The sequence below is a fragment of the Lissotriton vulgaris genome, chromosome 9 (genome assembly GCF_964263255.1).
Source record: "Lissotriton vulgaris chromosome 9, aLisVul1.2, whole genome shotgun sequence".
Taxonomy (NCBI): domain Eukaryota; kingdom Metazoa; phylum Chordata; class Amphibia; order Caudata; family Salamandridae; genus Lissotriton; species Lissotriton vulgaris.
This window is the reverse complement of record NC_141697.1, coordinates 240,588,717-240,616,105: the sequence shown is the minus strand read 5'-3', so window position 1 is coordinate 240,616,105 and position 27,389 is coordinate 240,588,717. Positions and strand designations below refer to the sequence as shown.

Below are 27,389 nucleotides of genomic sequence, written 5' to 3'. Positions count from 1 at the left end.
ATCCTACTCCCAGTAGCAGAGGCTGCTGGGAGTTGGGGTCCTGCGGGGTGACGGGTTCCAGAGGAGTCCTGTGATGCGGGAGGAGGTGCCCTGAATGAGGGCTGGCAGCGGCAGGAAAACATCAGTAATCCTACTCCCAGTAGCAGAGGCTGCTGGGAGTTGTGGTCCTGCTTGGTGGAGGGTTCCAGAGGAAAGGACAGAATATAGAAATTATTTTTCAGTTAGTGGGGTTCCATCCAATGACTTGCCTTTTAAGCGATTCTGAAGAACATGGTCATGGCAGTCTTGATGTCTCTTCGCAACTAGCAACGGAAGGCATTAGTATAGGTTCACTTGGCAAGTATACGGGATTCGTTAAGACTTTGGAGGCGACAAAGACATGAACAGGTAGGAAAACGGTAGGCTAAGTGTGCTTTTACAGGGATATTGCATAGATAGAAGGCAGATGGTCAAGGTAGGAGAGCTACACATCTCATCACTTTATCTTAACCAAGGGACTCAACCCCATTTGCACCGCACCCACCCCGATACTCAATCACTCCCTCATTACACTAATTAGTAACTTCTCCTACCTTGCTTTGAAAGGCTGGAGTAACCTGCCTCTACATGTCTGTGCCATCTCTAAAACGGTTGCTTTCCGAAATAAGCTGAAGACATGGTTCTTCAACTAGGTCAGTCCACGGATCAGTCCTAACTGCTCCTTTGTCAGCGGCAGAATACCCTACTGGGTGAAAGTGCACTTTCCAAATGCAGATCACATTATAGAGAACTCTCCACTCAACGCTACACGTACAGGTTATATATGTGTCCAGCTTGCCATGTTGAAACAAAAACAGCTCCCTAAGACCTATATTTCTTTAAATAAAGATTAAATCTAATCACAAACTGAACAAAATGTTTTGTTTCGCTTGTGAAGGTTGTTGGGACACAAACTATCAACATGTCTGGCCATGTGTGTTTATAGAGGTTTGCTTGTGGTGCGTTTGTATGGAAATTGTTGATGACTCTGAGAGGTGGTTTGGTTGGGGATTCCGTCCTGTGGTGTATGAATGTGATGGGTCCTTAAATGCGGCCGCATGAAAGTATTGAGTGAAAACCTCTAACTTTGCCTAAAATCACAAATTTTCAATGCATTTCTGTGATGAAAACTTCCAGAATCAGCATGGATCCATAAAAGTCCTACCACCCATGGTTTCCATCACAGACGTGTAAAGAAAATGTGTGGTTTTAGGCAAAACTTTAGGTTTGCAGGGCATTAGGTGTAAGAAAACCTTGTGGGATCCACAGAAGGCAGCCCGCCCTGGAATTACCTGAACGTGCACTTTTCAAAAATATCTGTGGTTGGAAGATTTCCAAGGTGGCGACCAAGCATGTCCCCAAATACTCTACCTACCCCTACCGCTGATTACTCCAAATAGCCTTTATGGCCTTTTTATTTCCTGGTCTCTTGGCCCACCCAAGTGCTGGGGTACTGTTCTTATCAGGAGAAGTGTGGAAACCCAGGTTAGTAGGACATTTGTGGCTTCCCACAGATTCCAGAATGTTCGGTCACAGAAATGCGAGGTAAATGTGTGTTTTTAGTCAAAGTTTGAGGATTAAAAAGGCTTCTGGGTAAGAACGCCGGGTGAGAGCCAAGCAAGTCACTCCACAGTGGATTCCACTAGGTGTCTAGTTTTAAAAAATATGCAGGTTTGTGAGGTTTCCAAACTCCATAGCTACCCCCATTGCAAAACATTGGTTAGATTTCACTAGAAATATGTGATGTGTCAATGTTGCATTTGGGGCCCTAGGCCTACCCACACAAGTGAGGTGCCATTTTTATCAATGGAGTCTTAAGGAAATTCTGGGTGATAGGAAATGTGTGGGTCTTCCCATATTACACATGTTTTCCTCACATAAATGTGAGGAAAATGTGTGCTTTTAGTCAACGTTTGAGGATTGCGAAGGCTTCTGGAAAAGAAAACCTGGTGAGGGCTATGCAAGTCTCCCCACCCTACGCCCCCTAGGTGTCTACTTTATAAAAAATATGTAGGTTTGATAGGCCCAGTCCTGTCACAGGCACTAGGCCCTCCCACAGAAGGGAGTGCCCATTTTTATCAGGAGACATGTGGGAACACGGAATACTAGAAATTCCTATTACGAATTGGATTTCTCTGCATTTGTACCTTTGAAACGTAAGTCAGTGTGTAAGAAAGGAGAAGTTTTGAAAAATGCTTTAAGAGTCATACATTAGCATGGGGAATGACAAATTAAGTGATGAAAAAATAACCACAGGTCCTAACATTCATATATGGTGCCCGTTTTAAAAAACATAGGTATCCTTGATCTATACTCGGTACAGAATGAAAAAAGATTGTAAGGTTCTGCTCAGTTGTTGGCTCGGGGTACCTCGGGTTCATGGATAACCTACAAACTCCATTTATCCCTGCAACCAGAAGGGTCTAACGGACGTAATGGTATACTGCTTTTGTAAATCGACCACCGTGAGAGAAAAGTTAGTTTGTTTTTGGCGGGTTGGGGGGTGGGGGGGGGAATACACTGAGGAATGTACACAATTGGCCCCATGCTGAATTCAGACTTTTGTATACTGCGTTATAGATTTCTGGGATAACCCATGGGTTTCATACTGGTTTCCATCACAAACTGAAAGTAGACTGACGGCACAAAAAGAATAGCAGCCTTTTTAAAAAATGTCAAAGTTATGGTAAAAACATTGTTTTTTTAAATTAAGGTCTGCATGTACCTTAAAGCTGGGAAGATGGTGACTTTAGCACAGCAAACCTTTTGCTGATCCCATTTTTCGGGGAAAAACAGTCCCTTTTTTGCAGAGCCCTTGTTTCCTATTTTTTCCCAAAAATTAAAATGTGGCTATATTATGGCAATTTGTATTGCCCCCCAACCCTCCCCTCAAATGCTGGATTCCCGTAGAATCCCCAGGATGCTGGACAAAAAGACATACATTTGGAGTAGATAACTTTTGTGGAAAAAGGTTATGGAGCCCCGAGTGCGAAGTACCTCAAATAGCCAAAAAGGGGCTCAGCACTGCAGTGAAAAGGCCTCAGCAGTTAAAGGTTAAAGGTGCCCAGGCTTGTTAAAGGAATCATGTTTTTAAATGCCCGTGCTTGTTTAAGGAACCAGGCCAGCTTAAAAAAAACACAGCTTGAGAAGACATAGGGGGAGCAGACAGTGGTCCACTCTGCTCTGCTCCACCCCGAGGTGACCCAACAGGATTCCCCAAGATGACGTTGTGATGCTGTTGAGCAGGGACAGCCTTACTTCTGATAATCAGGTATCCTTTATTTTATCGAGTCAGTAACTATTTAATGGTTTGGAAGTGCAATTACATTTGCAAACAGTTACTACTTACCATATCGAATTGTAAGTAGGAAGGTAAATCAGTGGGGTAACGAACTTGAGGGGGGGGGCTACAAGGTTTATAGAGGGGGCCACCCACGCTGCCGACCCAGTCAGGAGCTTTAAGGCTTGTGGTCACCCCTCCCGTGCTCCGTGCTGGAGGGGGGCCCATAGAGCTCGAGGGCACCCCTCGCACTTCAGGCCTGCAGGGGCTATTGCTACGCCACTGGGGTAAACTTCCTAATTGTGATTTAGTATTTTGTTGTTGCAACACTGTGATTTGGTGAATCACTGGGTCTGCAGCCACAGAATGCCTTGCTACCTCAGGCCATATGTTATGTTTCTAATCTGCTGTTTAACAGTCATTGTTCCACAGTCTAACAAGTCCTACTGCACCATACTCTATGGTCAGTCTATGTCCCCTGCTATTGCCCCAAGCTCACAATCATGAAGTTGGGCATCATACTATTTCGAGAGCAGAGTTAGAGTAGAACAGACTCAAGCAGCTTGTCCAAGCCTGGGAGTGTTTGGGACGTGTGAGAAGTACTCACTGGAAATAACCCAGCTTTCAAATGGAATTCTGACAAGGAACCGGTTAAAAATGCAACCTATTTAAGGGGGCAGCAAAGAAATGCAACAGAAACGGGAATAACATTCACAAAGGACATTAGGAGGTGTCTGACACTAAGGATAAAAACTGAGACTAAGGCTCTTTTTGGTATACAGTCTACCAACCTGCCGCCTTTACCCAGCAGGACATTACCGCGCAGGTAAGTACCACAAAGGGCCCCGTTTTGGTTGGTACTTTACCCCACTTACTGTAGGTAGGTATATATATTTCTGAAATGTCATAATGAATTGTCATTTAAAAAAGGGGAGATTTGATAGTTAAGGAATAAGTAGGGGTTCAGGGTGGGTAGGGGGGACCGAGTTAACGTAAGCTAAGGGAGGTTAAGAGTTATGGGGCAGGTAGTGGTAAAGGGAGGTGAGGGATTTTAGTGTTTTTATACGATATACTTATGTGGAAGAAGGCACATCAAATACACAATCAGACATTCAATTGGAATCTCAAATAACATATAGATGTGGGCAGTTTTAGGAGAGGCCCAGGGGTGGTATTAGTTTAGTCTCGGTCTAAAGCCTCCTATGCAGAGTGACTATTCACCACAGCTCTAAGGGAGGCATTTGAGGATGTTATGCCGAAGAGAAGCACTCTCTTGAAGGGCCCGATACAAAGTTCAGTGCCAAGAGACGACCGAGCCCCTTCCCCTGGAGAAGTCCGCAAAGGAGGATTCAACACTTCCTCCACAAATCAGATGCTTTTCATCGTTACCCAACTCTAAATCAGGCCCAGTATTTACTACGCTGTTCACAAAAGTATTTCAGGCTCACGAGCCTGTGCTGTCATTCTTACACGTGCCACTTAAGCCCTAACTAGGAATCCAGGAGGATTCCCGATGTAATGCAAACAGGACTCGAGATTCCAAGTATTACAGTAATTACTGAGCAGTCCCACTTTCCGAGGTATGGACCTCGGATTGTGCAGTAAGACTACAGCCAATAAACAAGCCTGGTGGACTGTATGAATAGAAATTAATAATGAATAAGGTTTATTCACACAACTCTGACTTGTAAAGCAGACCGTGAGGAGAAGCTTGTATCGCTTGCATTAGGCCACACAAGCTTCGAACTCGCAACATTTATGTGCACCAATTTACGGTGAGGTAACTGGAAAAGGAAGGGAAAGCGAAACGGCAAACGGATTGCAAATGAGGGCTTCTGTGATGCCACCACGAGGCAGGACCACAAAAGGACAGATGTAGCACACACTGTAAACACCCTTGAATTGCAGCACAACAATGGTTCAAGCGATGCTTTCACGCTGCAGAACAAACGGCGCTGATCATGTCACGAGACGCGCAGCAATGATGCCGGCTGCTGAGTGCGCGCGCTGTAACACTGCCCTTTCCCACATGGAGCAGTAACCATGGAGACGGGGACTAAAACTAGTTCAAGAGCAACATATACCATGGCTTTTTATATACCTCCAGAGCACGCAGCGCTACCACAATTCAAAGCTATACATTCGCACTATTGCCAGCAGGCTGCAACTGCTTGGGGAGAGTCAAATAAGACAAGCAGGCAGGCAGGCAACACCGTGGATTACTTCGGATTCAGCAAGTCTAGAACAGTTGATGCATGCAGTACTGCACTGCCGTGGAGTTTCTATGCAGACATCTGACTGAGCATTTTCAGACGGTAAGCTTGTAGGTATGAACAAACCAATCATGATGACCTGTGGAGAGGAGCCACTGATAATCTGCGAGCATTGCAAGACACACACTGGTAGCTAGATTCTGCTTCCCCGGCTCGAAGAAATGCAGCAGCGCCAGTCTGGGAGTCGGTTCAACCCAACCACATCTCACATGCCCATCATCCGGGGCAGTCACGAGAACATTACCATGGAAGTATGGAAATCTAACAAACAAAAAACATGGCGAGGATGGCTTCGGGACAGAATTCAAGATTTGCTAAATCTTAGACAGTAACCCCAACACTGGCTGGGGTGCTTAAGAACTCCACCGTGACAGTTTGTGACAGTGGTCAAGGACCTGGAGTGCAGTTACTCAGTGGGAGCAGCTACTCTGCAGAGGACAAAAAAAAGTGACTGTCGCAATGCTTACACTAATAAGTCAAAAAAACTACAATGAGGAGGAGGCCATATCGTAGCCCCAGGCATCCAACTCATGGTAGCCCCAAGCATTCTTCTTCAGAGGAGAGGCACACCCAGTTGCACCACAACTTGGGAATCATTCCATAGGAAAAGGGTTTAAGACCGAGAATCAGATGGTTGAGTCACAGAACCTCCGGACACAATTCTTTTCACAAGAAGAAGTTTGCAATGAGGAAGTGCTGTCTATTGACTGGACAGATGATATACCAGACCGAAATGAGATCTGCAGAGGTTTTGGTAGTTCAGAGGGACCCTTTGCATATAGTAGGATTGGTCTGGTGAGTTATAAAGTATGAAAAAGCTTATGAGAATAGCAGAAAACAAAGTTTGCTGGGAGAAAGAAAGGATCACATAAATAAGGACGCGGGACTTATTAAAACAAATCTAAATCAGTCTCTCCGAGGACTGGATGCTATTTGCTGGGGAAGGGTCATGTTAATGGGTAATGTAAAATATGGATTTTGCAGGGACCTCTGGTGGACGAGACTTTCTTTCCAGAAGCATCCTCCCTCACACATCTATGTCGTTTTTATTTTCCCCTCCTCTGCCCCAATGTGACAACTAATCCAGGGTGTACAAAAGAGATATGAGGAGCAAAAGTTATAAAGATATTTAATTTTACAATATTTAGTAGAGTTTGTATAGACGGGAATGAAGACGGATGTGTCCATGGGGAAGTGCTTGCTGTATTGCCATCTATGATGGTGATTAAGATACGCTACCTTTTGCTTGACGTAAAAAATAGAGGACATAAAAAATGAGCGTTTACCCCAAAAACAAAACACAGTAATTTTATTATATCAATACGATTAAGAAGATGAATTAACTTTCAGTCTGTGACTGAATGCTAATAATACACTATTAGGGCACTAACTGTGATTCGCAACTACACTGACCTACTGTGTGCTCTCTCTTTTTTGACAGTATGCGACTGCATGTACACAACAAAGGCAAAAGAACTGGAAAGTTACAAGACAGAAGTCTAAGAAATTACATTTTAATTCTTTTGTCAGAGTTCCAACGCCTGTTCTGCTATGGTAATCCACAGTGAATCCGCATTAGCATTTAGCTGGGCACTGCAACCGTTTGGGCTCGAATTTGGTATTACATCTAAATCACAAAACACATTGCAGACGGTCCAGATCTTTATGGCAGAACTTGACTATTCAAGTCAGCAGTCATAACAACAACTCTTCATACGTACTATGAAGGCTAGGATCCAGGTTAAGATCACAGTTGCAGTGTTTACATTTATTCATGGCTTATCATGAAAATGTTGTAAAAATATGCTATATTATTTCCATCTTTCCATAACATCACTTAAGCTCGCCAATTAAAACATGGACCTTCTAAACGTGGATGGCCCGCTCTGGAGCCACTGTTTTCAGCCTTAGGCGTTCTTTGTTCAGGTATTTAGGAATCAAGAGTTTTTATTCAGACAACTTGTATGATTTTAACAACATATACAGACACTACAGTAATCATACACTTACAAAATTGTATTTTCCAAACAACATTCTTAGGTTAAATCTGGTTAGTCTACTTTCAATGAATAAAACTCATGGTTCTTTATTTCAGTTGCCTCGCCTCAACTTTTTTTAATTCTATGACCACAGACACTGTATTAACCACAACATGAAATGCATGTCTATGGTCAAAGGTGGTAACTGAAGGCACACTAATACAGTGGCGGCACACATAGGGCGTGCTGCGGGTCGGTGAGCGGGTGGGGGAGGGGCAGGGTGGGGGGTAGTAAACTTGGACGTACGACGGAACGGAGGAAAGTAATTATTACTTTCCTCCGTTCCGTCGTATATCCGAGTTTACTAACCCGCCACCCTGCCCCTCTCCCGCCCAGCCGCCACTGCACTAATACACCCTTCATTTTCAAGCTCTGTCTCAAAGCATGGAGGAAATAGCTCCGAAAACTCACAGTCTTAATACACAGCTATAGACATTTCAGAACGCACTACTAGATCTTCTCCACTGCCTGGACCCCTTGAAGAGTAGGCACAGAAACATATAAAAGGAAGATGGAATGACTGGGATCAAGGAAGAGGGCATGCCGACTGGTTCACAGTCACTAGTAATAATTTAGTGTAACCTAAACTCGACTGAAACCAGGCTGGGCCCAGGGGTGGCCTAAAAAAGTGAGTCTTTGCAGGCCAAGTAACTCGATCACCCTGTAGAGGTTTACTTCTATTCACTATGACTGAATCTGGCAAGAACATGTGTGATCTTAGGGGGAAACAGGCATGATAGAGGCAATGGTGAGATGTGCGAGGCAATAGACCAACACCTTGAAACAGTACAGAGGGAGCAGAAAGAAATATATGCTTAAGGGACTGAGACTGAATAGGACTCACACGCGGGATAATGAGATATGTGCGCGTGAGGAGGAAAAATAACCTACTTATTTCAAATGGCTTATTTTTTAAACATTAAGGAATGTAGTAAATTAAATATACTAATAAATGTAGATTAGTTGTTTACTACTAGCGTTAAATGAATATTAAGGCACATTTTCACAATTTTTTCAACAGTTATTCCAACAGATATGGCCTTAATTCTTCCCTGGAAATCGGGAAACATTTCTACAGAATTACACACATTGTTCTGAAGATTTTCGTTACCAATAGCAAAGTCCCATCAAACATAAAAGTATTTTTATGTAGTTCTGTGAGTTAACATATATCTGATTGCTTGTGCAAGAGATGTATATAGAGCACAAGAATTGCATAGTTTGACAAATGGGAGAAATTAGGACAACAACCAGGGTCTAAATAGATAGGCAACCCCCTAATAGCATTAGATTACTAAATGTTTGAAATGTGCCACAAACCCTCCTAAGCAATACTTCCTAAATTCGATTACTTAAATATTTACATTTGTAATTTCTTTGTAGTAGACTTTAAGTTTTCTCTCCTTTTACTTAAGTCACATATTATTGGCTAAGTTGCATTTCTGTGATTTAAAACATTATTTTAGCTGTTGACCCTAATTTCTGAGCTTTCAAACCTACTAGGCATTACACTGCTGGTGTTACCCACGCATGGTGGTATGCTTTATGAGATCAGTGCACTATCCCTCATATTGCGCACAAATACATTCCTAGGTCATAAAAATAAGGAGTGGCGTTTTTTGTTTGGGTTTTATGTTATACTCTGAAAACACCCTGATAAAAATATTGTTCAGTACATACAAATCTGTTTGGGTCCTTTTTTCACTTGCAGCATTCATTACAGATGCATTTCTAATTGAAAACAGACCGACCAAGGGAGGGACTCGAGCAGGTTGAAAAAAGTACTTCTCAAGATCAGAACAAACAAGACATATAGGATCTACACTTAGATATATTCAAGTCAGGACAAGACTGAGTTGGACCAAATCCCCTACAAAATATCTCACCAACATTTGTTGTTAGCAGCAGGGCTGACTGTAGATTTTGAGGTCTCGCCTAGTAGAAATCACATGCTCTGCCTTAGTGGGGCATATTGTGGGCTTACCAAGAACATACAGGGACTTGGAGCCTGGTCAATGCTTACCATTGTTAGGCTGTACTGTCACTCTCATTTCCCTGATTATTATTCATACTCTGGCTTTTTAATCTTGTGTTTTGTCCCTCCCAAGGAGTATCGCCTCTTTACAATCACTTTTGATTGGCTGCCTGCTATAACTCCACTGCTTGCTTTTTAAGCGTTGCTTTTTTCTTTTTGGTTAAGTACTCCATGAGAGTGCATGTTTTTCCCAGCTTGTCTCCTTCCTGTACTTCTCTGAGGTCAGGGATGCTGAGTAGCAAGTCTAAATACCACTGGGAAAGACAACAAGCCACAAAGGGGAGATTTCTGGCTTTGACAATGCTTATTACATCTAGTTTCACTTATCATGGTAGCGTGCTACAGATTTATTCACTGAACACTGTGCATTCCACACTTGTAGCCACATTATGTCTTATCACAAAAACTGTATGGCTCATTAACTTGTTCATCTGCTCCTGCTTATTCTACCTTTCAGTATGCTTATTTAATTAGTATTAATCACCAATACAGTGTTGTAACTACCCTAAAGCTACCGCTTATGTCTGAATAACATACGACTGAAAGGAAGCATTGTTTCCTTAATACTATATTTCACAAAAGGATTACAGACTTAGAGGCTTGTTACGGCAATGTCAGAGAAAAAGTGTGATCTAAGTTTTTAATAGATAGGGAATGAGCGGTCTGAACAAACTCTAAGGTCTGGTTCTGTTATCAATGTCTAAGTATCTATATCATCAACCTATTATGACGGGGCCCTTGACTTACCGGATGCAAGGTCTCTCTTCACTTTTATTGTCCTAACAGTAAACGTCCACTGTATAGGTAAGAAAGGACCTTTGCGTCACATCTAACAAGTTAAGTATCTTAAGCTGCCGATCACAGACCGTGAGTAAGGTCCTCATCTTTGCAAAATAGTTGAGTTTAGCCACAGCTCGTTCGGAAGTTCCTCGTCAACGGTGTTTGCATCTTGTGACCATTTTGCATCATCCTGTATTTTATATGCACTGTGATTATTGTTGGGTCCAGGTGGGCTGCAATGTAAAAAAAGTGTCTTTTGGAGACAAACTTGCTAAGATCTTCTATTTAACTGGGCTTTGAGTTCTAATTTGCAAAGAGAAGCAAGCCACTACAGATAGCGCTGGTTTGGAGTCATCTGGAAGGCTAAGAAAAACTCAGTGACGGTTCTGCAAGTTGATATCCTGCAGGGCTAATTCCAGAAAATCCAACAAGTGATGAACATCACAGCGTCAGCATCCCATATCACATTATTTACACGTGATGAACATCTTATGTTTAGTATGTGCGCCTATAATCCGACTTTTAGTCGTTTCCTCTTCCAGCAAGCCATACAGAAATGCTACTTAAAAATTACCCAACAATTCAGTGATAAATATCATCTTGTTCTAGAACGATAGAACCTCTATGTAGATTTAGTGATTTAAACAGAGTAATTTCTCCCTTTCAATAAAGTCGAAACCGATTTCTTCAATAAAAATGAATGAATGAATGAAGGAGACAGTAGTGAAGGGCATAATTGTGTAACTTGGCTCAATATTGCCATCGAGGGGTTCTGCTGACATCATAAACAATGAGGCTGAAAGTTAAGTGGCTTGTTAAAATGAACAGCTTATTATAAGGAAATACAAAACCATATTACAAGTTATCCATTAAATACATTTTATATGACAAGTATATTTTGGGGCAGTTGGCTTTAAAGGGATTTTTTCAAACCGGAACAGGTACAAATGTGAAGCAACCAACTATATTGTTGGTTGCAAGCAGCCACAAAAATACCCAATTAAAAACGGGGTTATGATTCTGACGGAAACTCACCATTTATGTTTGTAACACGCATACCTTAACTGGCGAAATTCACATCGTTTTCTAGTTTGTGTACACTGAACCACAGCTAACCATTAACTGTGTGCTTTCAGTGCCTTTTTAAAGTTTCTTGTCTGATGCACTGCATTATCCACCTAGTCTGCATGAAATTGAGAATACCAACGGTGAGCTAAAGATGCAAAGTCTCGTCAAGTTGTATTTGAATGCTTTACCTCCCTACCCATTTAACTTTGCAGCACAATTCTGGATCTGCACAATACCGGACACACCTGCACTGGTTGTAACTTTCTGACTGGTTTTGCATTTCATTCCGATTCATATATTAGTTTCTACGTTGTATTTTAATAAATATTGCCGCTACCTTTAACTATACACATCCATGGGATTGAAATAAAATTAACATATGAACAAAAAATGCATCCGCGTCAACTTTCTGTCCATGTCTGTGCATATCTGTCAAACGGTGCAAAAGTTATTAGCAATGAACACTTGTACTTATCCCCCCCCTCCAACTCTCAACTAGACCGTCTTGATGGATCAGCATAAACTTGAAAATACTAACAGTAAACTCAACATTATAAGTGCATGTCAAATTTTATGCACGTTCTTCACATGGTACCAAGGTTGTAAGCAAAACAAAAATATTCTTCCCACCCTCTTTAACTATGGTGACCTCAACCTCATTTGGATTTGCACAAAAGCTGAAAAACCTGCAGCTGCACATGGTAGAACTAGCTAACTGGCTGCCACATTTCATGTAAATTCATCAAACAGCACCAATGTTAGTAGCAAATTAAAATGCCATTGTCCCCTACAACGTTGCCCCTCCTGGAAGAACTGGCGCTAAACTTAACTTTTCAGTAGTAAACGAACCCTTGTAAATATCTACTAAATTTTGCACAGATGTGTCACATTGTGCCCAAGTTATTAGCAAATTAACAACTGTTTCCCCCCCTTTTTGAACTCTCCGCCCTCGGTCGGTCTTCTCAAATTTGAAAATACCAGGAGCACACTGAGCCTGTAAACAAATGTTCATGTATCATCTTCAAAGGGTGCTAAAGTTATAAGCAAATCAATAAATGCATTTTCAACTGTAAAAAAAAAAGAAAAGTGTTACCCTTTCAAGCCAGGTACCTTTTGAAACACTCATATCTAAAGAACAACTATATGGATTTACACCAAATAATGCAAGGCACGTTTTCGGAGTAAAGTTCTACTTTCTCGCCAAGTGCAGAATAAATCCGTTCAGTGGTTTTTGCTGTAGCTGCAAGCAAAATTTCCTATGGGAGCTAAAAAGTAAAATCATCACTTTTTCTTCCCACTCTCTTAACCTCCTTTACTTTTACTCTGCACAATACTACATGAAAAGTGACATGTAGACTTGAGTTGCATATAACAGGTGAATGTCAAATTTGGTGCAGATCCATCCATGAGGATCAAAGTTACAAACAAATCAAAAAATGCGTTTTCAATGGACAATGGTGGGTGGGGGGAGGGGGTGTGAAAGAGAAAAAGAGAGAAAGAGTGTGTGTGTGTGTTTGTGTGTGTGTGTGTGTGTGTGTGTGTATGTATGTGATTGTGTGTATATATATATATTTTTTTTTCATTCAACTTATGGCCTTGCAAGTAAAGCTCACTGCTGTCTAGGCATACAACTGGTTGTGGAGTAAGTTCATCCTTATCATAATACCTCTCAGTTAAGTGAAAATATTTATTGCAGAAAATGCATAAATGAGGTGCTCTCTTTACCACATCAAGTGTCATGCCTTTTCAATAATGTCGGACATCAAACCGTCAATGTGAACAATTTGGTTTCAATGTACTGACTGGCTGCGATTTAAAAATTACATTTTTTGAAAACACAAAATAATTAAAGCACCATCAATGGATGTTCAGAAGAGAGGTGGTATGAACGATGAGGACACAGCATTCACCAAAACCCGAGTAGATAGAGACAAATTATTTAAGTACACATCACCAATTGTCCTTAAAGAACAATGTTCCTCATGAGCAATATTTGAGAATCCAAAGAAATTGAATAGCAACGTCACAAAAGAAGGTTTGATGTATTACTAAAAGCTATGTAAGAGAAAAAACCCTGAATGTGATAGAAATCATGCATTGAGAAAAAAAGATTAGGCCAACTACAAATTAAAATTGTGTCAAATCTACTTAGGAACCTCAGCGGGCGAACTTAGTTAATAGTCCCGAACGCACTAACAGATTGTCCACTTTTGTTAGGGAGTTTGGCTCATTAAAAGGAAATGACGAGGAGAAAAATAATGTCTTGTACAGTACCACATAATGACTAAGTGTCTCTTTAATTGGAATTTAGTTAAGATGTACTACGAATGTCATGCTTCGTGTAATAATCTTTCAGTGTGTGCTACATACACAGTGACCATTTTTTGGTCTGGTTCTGCTTATAGCCCCACAGCTGGGGCATCATTAGCTAAACTAAGTACACAAAATGCTGGGCTTACTTGTAGACAACAAAAGTAGAGACAGAAAAACTTCACATATTTCAAAGAAAACAGGCAACAACTAAATGGAAGGATATTGTACCCTCAAGTCATGAAGAGTGTTGGAATGCCTTGAGTCATATAGAGCTCTGCTGCTACAGATGTGGGTGTAAACTGCACTTGCCACACATGGTCCCACCCGCCTCTTTCACAGCAGAACATCCTCAGAGAGCTAGAGTTAAGCTAAATCATGCATCCGAAGAAAGGAAGTTGACAAGCCACTGTGACTGCATCTGCTATCTCCTGCTGGGTGTAATCTGCTCCTTTGAAATACATACTACAAATCCCTACAGTAACTATATCCTTCTTTTAAGAAAACAACCTCAATGCACTAACAGTATTCCAGTCTCTATCAAAGAACATTAACTTAGTTACATTTTCCTAGGTATGTTTTTTTGTTGATTGGAGTCAAAGGGAATAAACATCAAGTACAAAATATAAGTGTAAACTATAACTTCTTTGACAGTACTAAGAAAAATAAAAGCATGTTTGCAGATATTTTCCTGTCGAACAAGAAAAAGAAGAGATCGAGAAAGAAAAAAAAAACATGTAAATGTAGGGAGTTGCAACGCTGAAGTTACTACGAAAGTTCAAATTATTCTGACGAACAGCCCCGTAGGTACACAGCAAATGGAGGAACTAAAAAGCAAAAGGCCCTAATTAGTTCTTATTATAAACCATTTTCCATTACCCCCATCATGTACGTTTGAATTTTCTCATAGAACGAATCCCTCTGGTCTTGGCCAGGGCCATCTCTCCTTCATATATTTCTCTTATAGCTGCCCACCATTCTTTTGCCCTTGGAGGAGTTGGAGATATCCATGCCCGGGCAATGCACAATTGAGCGGCGACTATGATTATGGAAAAAAGAGATCTTAAATCCAGATCTGGCTCCGACTTATAGCCAATCATTCCGTTAATTGGAGATCTAAACTGAGTCGAGTCTTCACGATTCACGATCTGACCTACCTCCTTCCTGTTAGACGGACCGGGAGGGTCGGCCGAGATTACGGGGAGAGGTCTCCAGGGAGAGCCGTCTCCAACGACTGTACAGATAAGTAACTTCCCCCCCCACAGACGGACACCACACAAGATTGAAGGTTAACGAGACTTTATAGGCAATTCTTAGGTTACGTTGATATGATACAAGGAGGTCTGGACTCAGGGGTCCCCTCGGTTCTGATCTCTGGTTGAGGAAAAAGGGGTAGCGGGACAGTCTTAGTTGCCAATGAGTTAAATAGCTCTCAATCCTCGAGCTCGGTGTGTTTGCTGATCGGGCCGTGGAGGAGCCAAGCCGGTCCCGAGATGGACGAAGGATGATCGACGGGCCGTGGAGAAGCCAAGCAGGTCCCGGGATGGATGACGGATGGTCGACGGGCCGTGGAGAAGCCAAGCAGGTCCCGATGCAGATGACGGTTACAACGGTCCGCGGCCTCGCCAGCAGATCCGGACGATGATGAAGGATGAAGGTTACGACGGCTGTGGCAGCGCCAACAGGCAGGACGATGGTGCACAGGACAGAGCTACGGCAGCGCCAGTAGTCCGTCCAGGGTGAGTTCCTCTTTACGTCTCTCGACTCCAAGATACAACTGCCTTCCTGCTCTGGAGCTGCCCCAGTTATAGGGCTGGCGGGCTTTGATGTCCGGACCCTCGCACTTGGAGGTCGGGAGGTCCGGGATGAGGGAGTCCAGACACCCAGCGGGGGGGTGGAGCCAGCGCCCGGGGAGGCGATGGGCGAGCGGCACTGGCCGGGGGAGAGCCATCGACACCTCTTTCTCCCATTGACCTGCCAAGTAGCTCGCTCACCTCCTGGGTGGAGGGTGGTGCCGGAATGTCTGAGGCCGGGCTAGGCCCAGGGTTGAGGTCGATCGGGGGCCAGGCGGCCTCGTGATGAAGTGTCCAAGATGGCGGCCCAGGCTGAGCGCATGGGTCGGCAGTGGATCGGGCCCATGAGGTGATCATGTTCGAGGGCAGGTGTCCCTGAGGGGACGTAGGACGTACAATGGTGGTGTGTGGTGCTTGTATGACTGGGCTCGGGCCTGGTCGAGCCGGGGGAGAGCGGCCCGTCATGTGGCCTGTCCAACATGCGTCCCCCCCAGCTGAAGGCGGGGAGAGTTACCCATCCTCTTGGGGACTCTCTTCGTCGAGGCGGAAAAACCGGGACAGGCCATCCGCGTTGGCGTGGTCGGACCCAGGCCGGTGTTCAACCGTGAAGTCCATACCTTGCAAGGAGATGGACCAGCGTAGCAGTTTTGGGTTTTCCCCCCGCATATGCATCAACCACTGCAGGGGTCGGTGGTCAGTCTGTACCCGGAAGTGGGTGCCAAAAAGGTAGGGCCGGAGCTTCTTGAGGGCCCATACCACAGCGAAGGCTTCCCTTTCTATGGTGCTCCAGCGTTGTTCCCGGGGTAGGAGTCTCCGGCTGATGAAGGCCACCGGTTGATCAAGGCCTTCGGTGTTCACTTGGGACAGGACTGCCCCAATGCCCTGGTCGGAGGCGTCCGTCTGGACGATGAACTCCCGGCTGTAGTCTGGGGCCTGGAGCACAGGAGCGGAACACATGGCGGCCTTTAACTGTTCGAATGCCGCTTGACACTCTGGGGTCCAATTCACTTTCTTGGGCTGATTTTTTGATGTGAGTTCGGTGAGAGGCCCCACGATGGTACCATAGTCTTTCACGAACCTTCGGTAGTAGCCCGTGAGGCCCAGGAAGGCTCGCACCTCAGTTTGAGTGATAGGGGGTTGCCAGTTCTGGATGGCGGCAATCTTCAGCTGTAGAGGGGCCACTAGGCCGCTTCCCACCTGGTGTCCGAGGTAGGTCACCGACCCTTGTCCAATTTGACATTTGCTGGCCTTGATCGTGAGGCCAGCTCGCTGAAGGGCTTGTAGTACTGCTTGGAGGTGGTGGAGGTGCTCGGTCCAATGGTGGCTGTACACAGCGATGTCGTCCAGGTAGGCGGCGCTGAACTCTTCGAGCCCCGCCAGGACCTGGTTGACGAGCCGTTGGAAAATCGCTGGGGCATTTTTCATGCCGAAGGGCATGACCTTAAAATGATAGTGGCCATCGGGGGTGGAGAAGGCAGAACGTTCTTGTGCTCGGGATGTGAGGCCGATCTGCCAATAACCTGCCGTCAGGTCGAAGATGCTGAGGTAGCGGGCAGCGCCCATTCGGTCGACCAGTTCATCTGCCCGGGGGATGGGGTGTGCGTCCGTTCTGGTGACGTCATCCAGGCCCCGGTAGTCGACACAGAACCGGAGTTCTGGTGTGGTTCCGGGGGCGGCCGCTTTGGGGACCAGTACGACCGGGCTGGCCCATGGACTGTCTGAGGGCTCGATGACCCCGAGCGTGAGCATCTTAGCTACTTCCGCCTGGATGCAGGCCCGTACCCGATCAGGTACGCGGTAGGCCCGGTGGCGGATAGGAGGGTTGTCTCCGGTGTCCACATCGTGCACACACCAGGAAGTGACACCTGGGGTGAGGGAGAACAGACTGGCAAATCGTGATAGGAGGGCTTGGCACTCGTGGCGTTGTTCTCTGGTGAGGGACTCCGAGAGTCGGACCCCATCCACGGAGCCGTCTTGCTCCTGGGTCCGCAAGAGGTCAGGGAGAGGTTCGGAGTCGTCTTCAACCCCATTGTCTGTGGCCATCAAGAGACTGAGTTCTGTTCGCGCAAAGTGGGGTTTCAGTCTGTTGGTGTGGAGGACTCGGAGCGGATTCCGGGCGGACTCCATATCGATCAGATAGGTGGCAGGACCCTTGCGCTCGATTACCTTGAAGGGTCCCGTCCATTTGTCTTGGAGAGCGCACGGTTCTGTGGGGGACATTACCCAGACCTGTTGCCCCGGCTCGAATTCAATAGATGAGGCGTTCTGGTCATACCATTTCTTCATGTCCTCTTGACTTGTCTCTAGGTTGGCTTTTGCTAGGTCTCTGAACCTTCGGGACTGGTTGCGGAGGGTGAGGAGGTACCGGAAGACATCGGGCGGACTCTTGGCCGGAGGCATCTCCCAGCCTTCTTTGATCAGGCTGAGTGGCCCCCGTACTGGGTGCCCATAGAGCAGCTCGAATGGGCTGAAGCCTAGGGACTTCTGTGGGACCTCCCGGTAGGCGAAGAGGAGGCACGGCAGCAGCACATCCCACTGGCGACGGAGGGGCTCTTCCAATCCCCCGATCATCCCTTTTAGCGTGCGATTGAACCGCTCAACAAGTCCGTTTCCTTGGGGGTGATAGGGGGTCGTGAAGCGGTAGGTGACCCCACACTGTTGCCAGAGGGACTTCATATATTTGGAAATAAAGTTTGTGCCTCTGTCACTGACGACTTCTCGGGGGAACCCCACACGGGAGAAGATCCCCATCAGGGCCCGGCCGACCACTGGGGCTGTCACGGTCCGGAGAGGAATAGCCTCAGGGTAGCGGGTGGCGTGGTCCACTAGTACCAGGATGAAGCGATGGCCTTGTCTTGTACGCGGGTCTAGGGGTCCCACAATGTCTATTCCGACCCTCTCAAATGGGGTCGTGACTACTGGAAAGGGTTGCAGGGGGGCCTTTAATTTGCGGCCGCTCTTCCCACTGGCTTGGCACGTGGGGCAAGATCGGCAATGCTGGTGCACATCGTTTCTCATTTTTGGCCAGAAGAAGTGGGTCACTAGGCGGCTGTAGGTTTTATCTTGTCCCAGGTGCCCTGCCAGGGGGACATCGTGGGCCAGATTTAGCAGGAAGTCTCTAAAGCGGAGGGGCACCACTAGTACTCGGTTGGCCCCTAGCTCGGCGATTCGTTGCTCGCTGTACAATAGGTCATTGTCCCAGTAGACCCAATGAGTTCCGGAGGTATCCCCTGCGCTTTGGGCGAGCGCTTGTTGTCGGAGTCCCTCAAGGGAGGGACAAGTCTCCTGCTCCTGACGAAATTGTTCTTGTGTGGGTCCCCCTTCTTGAGCCCACTGGTCAAGATTAGCAAGGTCGGAAGGTTGGGCAAGTTCGAGGGGGATACCATGGTCGGGGGTCTCGGCGGGGGCGACCGGGGGCGGTGGCGCCGGACATTCTGGTTCTTCGGGGTGAGGGTTGGCACGGGCGGCCATGGACCGGGTGGTGACGCACGCCCAGTCTGGGACGCCCAACATCCCCAAGTGTTCTTTTCGCTCCACGGCTGCCCACGGGGAGCTTTCCAGGTCATTTCCGAGGAGGCAGTCCACGGGGGCGTTGTCTCGGACCGTTACCTTCAGCATGCCGGAGACCCCTCCCCACTCAAAGGGGACGCAGGCCATCCGACACAGACTCTCTGAGTTGTCGGCGGATCGTACAGGGCAGAGAATGTTCGGTAGATATTGTTCTGGGGTCACCAGATGACAGCGGACGGCTGTCACACTGGCCCCGGTGTCTCGAAGGGCTTCGGCCCGTTGTCCATTGATGCTCACCCATTGGCTGTACTTCTGGGTGTTAGCGGGTAGGGGGACCCGCGGGACCATGTCTCTTCCCCCTAAGCACGCGAGAGTCATGGCTGCTGGCTCCCACTCTTGATACTCTTGCTCGTCTGTTTCTTGTTCCTCGGAGATCTGTTCTTCCCCTAGTGCCGCGGCGGCCACCTGGCGGGGTCTTGGACTCTGATACTGCGGGCAGCTTGGGTCGTTTGCATAGTGGCCGACTCGTTGGCATCGGTGACATGTAACATTGGCTCTGTATCCCGGTCGCGCCGGGGTGCTGCCCCGGTTGGCCGGGGGGGTGGTGCTGGTAGTGGGGGCGGCCGGAGTGTTGTCTCTTCCTCGTCCTTGGCCCCCTCCTCCTCCTCTGGGTCGGGGGTGACCATTGTTGTTCCTGTTCTGCTCGTAGGACCCATTCCGGCCCACTCTGGTGATCTCCCACCGGTCAGCTTCGGCTGCGAGCTGCCGGGGATCGGTTAACTTGCTGTCGAGGAGGTGTTGGCGTAGTTCAATGAAGCAATTGTTGGACAGATGCTCCCATACCATCAGATTGAACAGCTGCTCGTAGGTCGTGACGTTGTTCCCTCTGATCCAGCCTTCGAAGGCTCTGCTAAAGTACGTTACATAGTCCACCCAAGTTGTACCTGGAATGCGTGTGCAGTCTCGGAACCGCTGACGGTACATCTCGGGCGTGAGGCCATAGCGGGTGAGGAGGGCCGCTTTCATATGGTCGTAGGAGGTCATCTGGTGGTCTGGGAGCTGTAACAGAGTATCGCGGCCCTCATTAAGGAATTTGCCCCATAGGCCGGCTCCCCAGTCGGCTCTATCGATCCGGTGCGCAGTCATCGCGATTTCATAGGCCTTAAACCATTGCTGGATGTCGTCTTCTCGAAAATATTCTCGGACCACATCCTTGGGGATGTGCACTTTTTTCTCCGTGGTCCCTGGGGTGGACGGTCGGTCAGGCACCCCTAACTCTTTATTCTGTTTGCGCAGGTTGATCTCGGCTAGGTTCCGCTCGTGCTCGTACGTTAGTCTTTTTTCCTCGAGCTCCCTTTGCCTCTGTTTCTCCTCTCTTTCTTCTCGGAGGCGAAGGTGCTCTAAGTTTATTTTTTGCTCGGCCAATTTGAGTTCTATGTCCATCTTGAGTCGGGCCATTTCGAGTTCGTGTAGTCGGGCTTTTTCTCTTTCTTGGATCTCGTCTTGCGAGAGACTGGTTCTTTGCCCCTCAGGGCCCGTGCTGGTATTTTTCGCGGTGCTTTGCTCAGGGGCTTCGACATCCCCGGTCTCTGCCCAAGATTCTAGGGCATGCTTGAAATCGTCCTTGGTACTTAGTCCGGTGGTAGCGATACCTAGTTCGATGCAGAACTGCTTTAGTTCACGATGGCTGTATTCCTCGAGTTTTTCCATTTGGAACTTCTCAGTTGATCCGCTCTCTTTAGTTGACATTGTTGTTCGTTGTGGGGTGAGCTACTCTCTGTACGTTATGCGGTGATTCGGATCCCGCCGCTGCCACCAATGTTAGACGGACCGGGAGGGTCGGCCGAGATTACGGGGAGAGGTCTCCAGGGAGAGCCGTCTCCAACGACTGTACAGATAAGTAACTTCCCCCCCCACAGACGGACACCACACAAGATTGAAGGTTAACGAGACTTTATAGGCAATTCTTAGGTTACGTTGATATGATACAAGGAGGTCTGGACTCAGGGGTCCCCTCGGTTCTGATCTCTGGTTGAGGAAAAAGGGGTAGCGGGACAGTCTTAGTTGCCAATGAGTTAAATAGCTCTCAATCCTCGAGCTCGGTGTGTTTGCTGATCGGGCCGTGGAGGAGCCAAGCCGGTCCCGAGATGGACGAAGGATGATCGACGGGCCGTGGAGAAGCCAAGCAGGTCCCGGGATGGATGACGGATGGTCGACGGGCCGTGGAGAAGCCAAGCAGGTCCCGATGCAGATGACGGTTACAACGGTCCGCGGCCTCGCCAGCAGATCCGGACGATGATGAAGGATGAAGGTTACGACGGCTGTGGCAGCGCCAACAGGCAGGACGATGGTGCACAGGACAGAGCTACGGCAGCGCCAGTAGTCCGTCCAGGGTGAGTTCCTCTTTACGTCTCTCGACTCCAAGATACAACTGCCTTCCTGCTCTGGAGCTGCCCCAGTTATAGGGCTGGCGGGCTTTGATGTCCGGACCCTCGCACTTGGAGGTCGGGAGGTCCGGGATGAGGGAGTCCAGACACCCAGCGGGGGGGTGGAGCCAGCGCCCGGGGAGGCGATGGGCGAGCGGCACTGGCCGGGGGAGAGCCATCGACACCTCTTTCTCCCATTGACCTGCCAAGTAGCTCGCTCACCTCCTGGGTGGAGGGTGGTGCCGGAATGTCTGAGGCCGGGCTAGGCCCAGGGTTGAGGTCGATCGGGGGCCAGGCGGCCTCGTGATGAAGTGTCCAAGATGGCGGCCCAGGCTGAGCGCATGGGTCGGCAGTGGATCGGGCCCATGAGGTGATCATGTTCGAGGGCAGGTGTCCCTGAGGGGACGTAGGACGTACAATGGTGGTGTGTGGTGCTTGTATGACTGGGCTCGGGCCTGGTCGAGCCGGGGGAGAGCGGCCCGTCATGTGGCCTGTCCAACACTTCCAAAACAGATTAATTCTTGGGCAGATTGCGAACATATGCAAGATATCTGCAGCAACCAGACCACATTTAGGGCATTTGCCCTTATCCCTTACATCCCTGCTCTTGCTCCTAGCCCGGTCAGCTATTCAATCAGAAGTGTGATATAACATACATATGGTTCGAAATTGCTGCAGTTTTAGACTAATATAATGTACAGGTTTATCCAGATTTCTTAATGCATTGTTAATATCCGAGGAAGTAATGTCCCTTGACAGGAGGTTGCTCCATTTAGATGCTAGATTTTAAATATCATAGGCTCGATATTGGCACAGTATCTGGTAAATACCGATAATTGATGGCTTCGGGGAGACCGAATGCAGACATGACATAAAGTCAGAGCTTTCAAGTACCTTTATACCCTGCCTCCCTTGAGAAAAAAAATCTCTGACCTGCAGGTATTTAAAGAACAGCCACTGCAGAAGGCCAAAAGAAGTTTGCAGGTCTTTGAATGTTCGGAATCCACTAACATCATACAGATGCCCTAGCTGATCCAACCCTCTGTTTGCCAGTATCGTACCACCGCTGTCATTAAAAATTTTACAGGAGTGACGGGTTTCCCCAGAGGGGGAGGCTAATGTGGACTTGAGAAAGAGAGCACTTAGATGACAACTCTTGCCAAATATAAACAATTTCCCAGACTGTCTTGAAGGGCACTCTTTTAAAATAGTTGGGGTTGTTCAATTCTACACAAAAACATTCTGCTGTCGGGTCCTAACGCAAAATAGTGGCAGTGGTCTTGGCTGCCTATGAGCAACAAAGTACGTAGACGTCCCACAAAAGAGGCCCAATAGCACAGCTGGAAGTCTGGAAGCTGGAGTCCCCCTGATTTATAGGGAAATTTAAGACATCTTATTACTCGGCCTGGTGGTCTGTACTCCCAGATGAAGCGGCTGATTGCCCTTTCTAGTATTTTAAACCAAATTATTTGGAACCTGTAAGGGTATTGCACGAAACAAGTATAGAAATTTAGGTAGTACATTCATTTTAATAATGTTGAATCTCCCTATAATACTAACAGATATTCTTGAAACTTGTAATTACAGTCTGCAGCAAAGGCTTGTAATTTAATCCTAGTACTTCTTCCACCTTTGGGGAAATCCGAACCCCCAAAAAGGTAGCACCAACAGGATCCCGGGATTGCCGAGTTAAGTTGACCGCTGAGAAGGATTTATGTCTTACTTATGTTGAGCTTGTAGCCTGAGAGGGCACCAAACTTATTAGCCTCAGATTTAATAATATCTATTGCAGTTGTCGGGTCAGCAGAGAAAACTGCTATGTCGTCAGCATACGCACCTTTAACTCGCAGAGAACCGATTGCACCGGAAGTATATGTGTATTCAAAAATAATGATTGTATGAATGGTTCTATATATAACGCAAAAAGTAATAGAGAAAGGGGGCATCCCGGACGGGTTCTCGGTATATCCAAAAAGAGCTGGACTGTAATTGTGCATAGATCAGTTTTGCCTTTATTTTTTTTTATACAGATCATGTATCCATGTGCAATACCGACCACTCAACCCACCAATGTAGCCCAAAGGCAGTTCTAGGCAACTCAATCAAACGCCTTCTCTCCATCCAGCAGCACCATCCCCATTTCTAACCCTAGCTTTTTTGCTACATTGGTGCTACATCAAAAACTACTCTGGCTGTATTGACAAGATCTGCAGTGTCTCTTCCTGCGATAAACTTGTGCTGCTGGTCTGACACAAGTTCTCACTTTCATAAGTATGTAAGAAGAATGTGTTATTTTACCCCACAGCCTTCTGCTATCTATTTCAGAACTATTTTTCCAATATTAAAAATAATATTCACACTTATAGAGTTTCATCACAAGTACACATCAATAATTACACCATATTACAATAATATGGTTACCTCTTGCTCATAAGATCGACCAATCTTTTTTTATTCGCAAATTGTGTTTTAATTGTTGCCAGTTTGTAAATCCAACTAGGATGAGCATAGTAATATTTTTTCTATGTGAATTATTTTACTTATGCAATTTGTTCCTTTACTTTTGATATGTTCTACAAAACTTTCAATACAACCTATTAAAATCAAAAAGAAATTGTGGTCGACTGTTTGCAATATGGTAAATTCAATTATACCTGTGTGTTCCATATATATCATGTTTCTCTCTGTTTTGAAAGAGCAGGTAATGCCAGCCTCCTTGTGGAACCTGTGACTTTAGCGGAGGTTCATGCGAGGAATGGACTTTTCAAGAGAACCACAGTAAGTCAACAAGAGGGCTGATGTGCTGCAGACTATCAGCTTCCTGTTACTTTGTATCTGACCAACGCGGCATTAAAGAAGCTGGCAATACAGATAAGAAACCAGAGATTAAACGAAACCCATCCAACCCCTGTGGTGAGACCCCTTGAATTAAAAGAAGACAATAACTGTAGCCTCGTGAAATGTCTCGAAATTCAAGAAAGGAGAGTTGTGCTTAAAAGCAGAAATGACAAAATAACCACTTAGCAATTATATGACCATATTAAAGCAGCTGCTGGGGAGACATGGTCTTAATGAGCTGAAGGAACAGTCGGGCTTTAGAGAAAAAAATAACAATACAACTAATTGTAAATTCTATGGTACATTAATTCTGCATAAAGCTTTTTGGAAATTTGGCTTTTATTGATTAACCGGTAAACTGAGACTTAATGCACTAGTGATAATGGGTTAAACAGTAAAGGGATTACAAAATCACTGAGATTTGCACTTAGGCCACAGCACACGTACATCTGAAGAGCACTAAATGGTATTGTTCAACTAATGAGCCTCATTCTACAGAAGGGAAGGTTCAACACCTTTTTCTACATGAATGATTTGCGAAGTTCACAGATTTTATCATTCACAAAGTTTCCAAGTTTACCTTAACTTATGCAATATTTGGATGATGCAGATAATTTTCACTACACAGAGCAATCGTTTTCATTTTATTTAAACACAGCTAAGCTGGAAAACAGCTTGCAGACCTTTTCTCTGCAAGTGACCACTTTATAGCGGAATTCAGCTCATTAAGGCATATGCATGCCGAGTTCTTCTCTGCAAATTAACTTTTTTGCACAACTTTTCTATGCACAATTATATTTTGCGGAAGAAAAATACTTTGAATCCAATTCACAACTCTATTTTTGGCTGTCAACAGTACTTAATTTGGGAGGTTGCTGGTGGAGCCCATCGGCCCTCAATTTAATGACCAACACTTCTTTTTTCCCATCAGACTGTCTCTCGAGACCAAGACAGAGAAAAACACAAAACGGAGAAAGAAAGAGGAATAAAAAGATGGAAAAACAGCAACAAAGGGAAGAAACAGGGAAGAAAAGTAGGGTAGAAAAGTAACCTACAAAAATGAGATAAAGAGACAGGAGTGGCTGCTGGTGGATGAAAAACGCATGAGGTGGAATCAAAGCTACAAAGCCTTGGTATTCGGCACCTGATATTTGTACTACAGGATGCAGGCATCTTGTCAAAACTTTGGACTTGGAAACTTAGGGCCTCATTATGGTGGCGGTCAACAAGCATCCTACCGCCATTGCAGCAGGCAGGGGACTGTCCAACAAATTAGTTGGCAGTCCCACCTGCCCTATTACGATACAATGCTGTGCAGGAGGTCGTAAAATGCCTGGTCTGGAAAAGGGGCGCAGCACAGCCCGCAGTAGAAAAAGGCAGAAAGGGACATCGTAATCCCGGCCGCATTGCCAGTGCAGGCCTTGACTCCATTGTAGGTATAAGTGTCTGACCGCCGTCCCGACGTGCTTCTTCAGCCTGTAGATGGCAGCGGTCTTCCACCCCAACATAATCGCTCAGACTGTTGGTATTGTAATCCAGCTGTCAGACCGATGCAATGGATGTTGTGCGGACTGCCATCTATGGCCTGTCGGTGGCGGTCCGCCCGACATCAAAATGAGGGCATTATTGTTTTACAAATTAAACACCGACTGTAAGCATATGTTTACAACCAAAAATCACAAATTACACATATGAAGAATTCTCAAAATTCCTGACACGTATATGATTTTAATATTGCTGACTAATTTCTCCTACACAAGTGTGTAGCATTTTACTGCAGTAAACCCCAAGCATGGGAGAGGCATGCTGATCAAGGTATGAGTTGAATTTGAAGTTTGAGGGTGACTACAATCTTACAAGTAAGGTGGCATCCACAAATTTCAATCTGACCCTTTGCCGCCACTGAAATTGTCAGAGTTTTACCCCTGCAAAGGCCTGGAGTAACTTCCTTTCCGGTGTTGGAAGGGATATGGATTACCTCCAAACTTGGTGGATCGAAAGAGGAAGTGATTCCCCCACTGAGAATTTCTTTTCCACATTGCAGATTAAAATAGAAAAGAAAAAATGTGCATTTGAAATTTGGGCCGCATTTTCCCCATGTGGAAATTGCACGCTATGTCACTTGGCATTTCCACTAGTATGCCTACCAGTCTCCACTTGGGTCATCTTTCCAGGCATACTACGGGGAATGCATGTGAATTCCCCAAAGTAGTAAATGTATACCTGTTTGTAGGAGTTCTAAAGTGAGGGCAGTCTTCTTCTTTTCTTTGTGAATCAGAACCGATTGTCTACAAAGTACACCTTTGCAGAACCATTCATGTTAGTGATATGCGCAACATCAACTGTCGCAATAGTCCAGATTTTCATGTGAATGTTGGCAACGCAAAAAAATGGTAGTTTTCACTGCAAATATATTTTAAACCTGTAGAGAACCTTAACTCTTTGCTGGGAACCGCAGCCAGTCACAGGGAATCCCACAGCAGTGTGTGGAATCCCAGTCAGGTTCAAGGAAACCTACTCTGAAGGTGCAGGGAATTCCTACTCTGCAGGAGCCTATTGAACTCAGAAGGCTGCTCCCTCACTGTGCAAGTTCGAAAGTGATTTGTTTTCTTACGTACGATTACCATACCGTTGTCAACGGTTCTAATAGGTTTTGGCTGATCTTTTCAGCTAATTGCGCTACTGGACATATTAATTCTTGTTAATTCCAGCGGGTCACAAAATAGCCATAGTTAAAAATCCGGTTAACAGAATAATGAGTAACAAACAAAAGAAATTTTCGAAAAACTGTACCCATCACCCCTCTCAGAAGTTTAACTTACCAAAAGAGTGTGGGATGAATGACTCCGAGGTCACCAGTGCTGCCCGCCTTAACATTGTAACACCCATCGCCTATTGATCACCAGGCAACTGTATCTGAGCTTTCTTATCCTGTTTTAACTTTCATTTCCAGCCTCAATGAAACATTCCAGCAAAACAAAACACGTCAATTAAACATCTGTCGGGTAATAGTAGCCCT

General features: G+C 45.8%; 1 protein-coding gene across 6 annotated transcripts in view; it reads right to left on the bottom strand.

The window, feature by feature from the left end:
- BAHD1 (bromo adjacent homology domain containing 1) overlaps positions 1–27,389 on the bottom strand; it is a 620,342-nt gene that overhangs the window by 351,151 nt on the left and 241,802 nt on the right. The gene's annotated exons all lie outside the window — the stretch shown is intronic.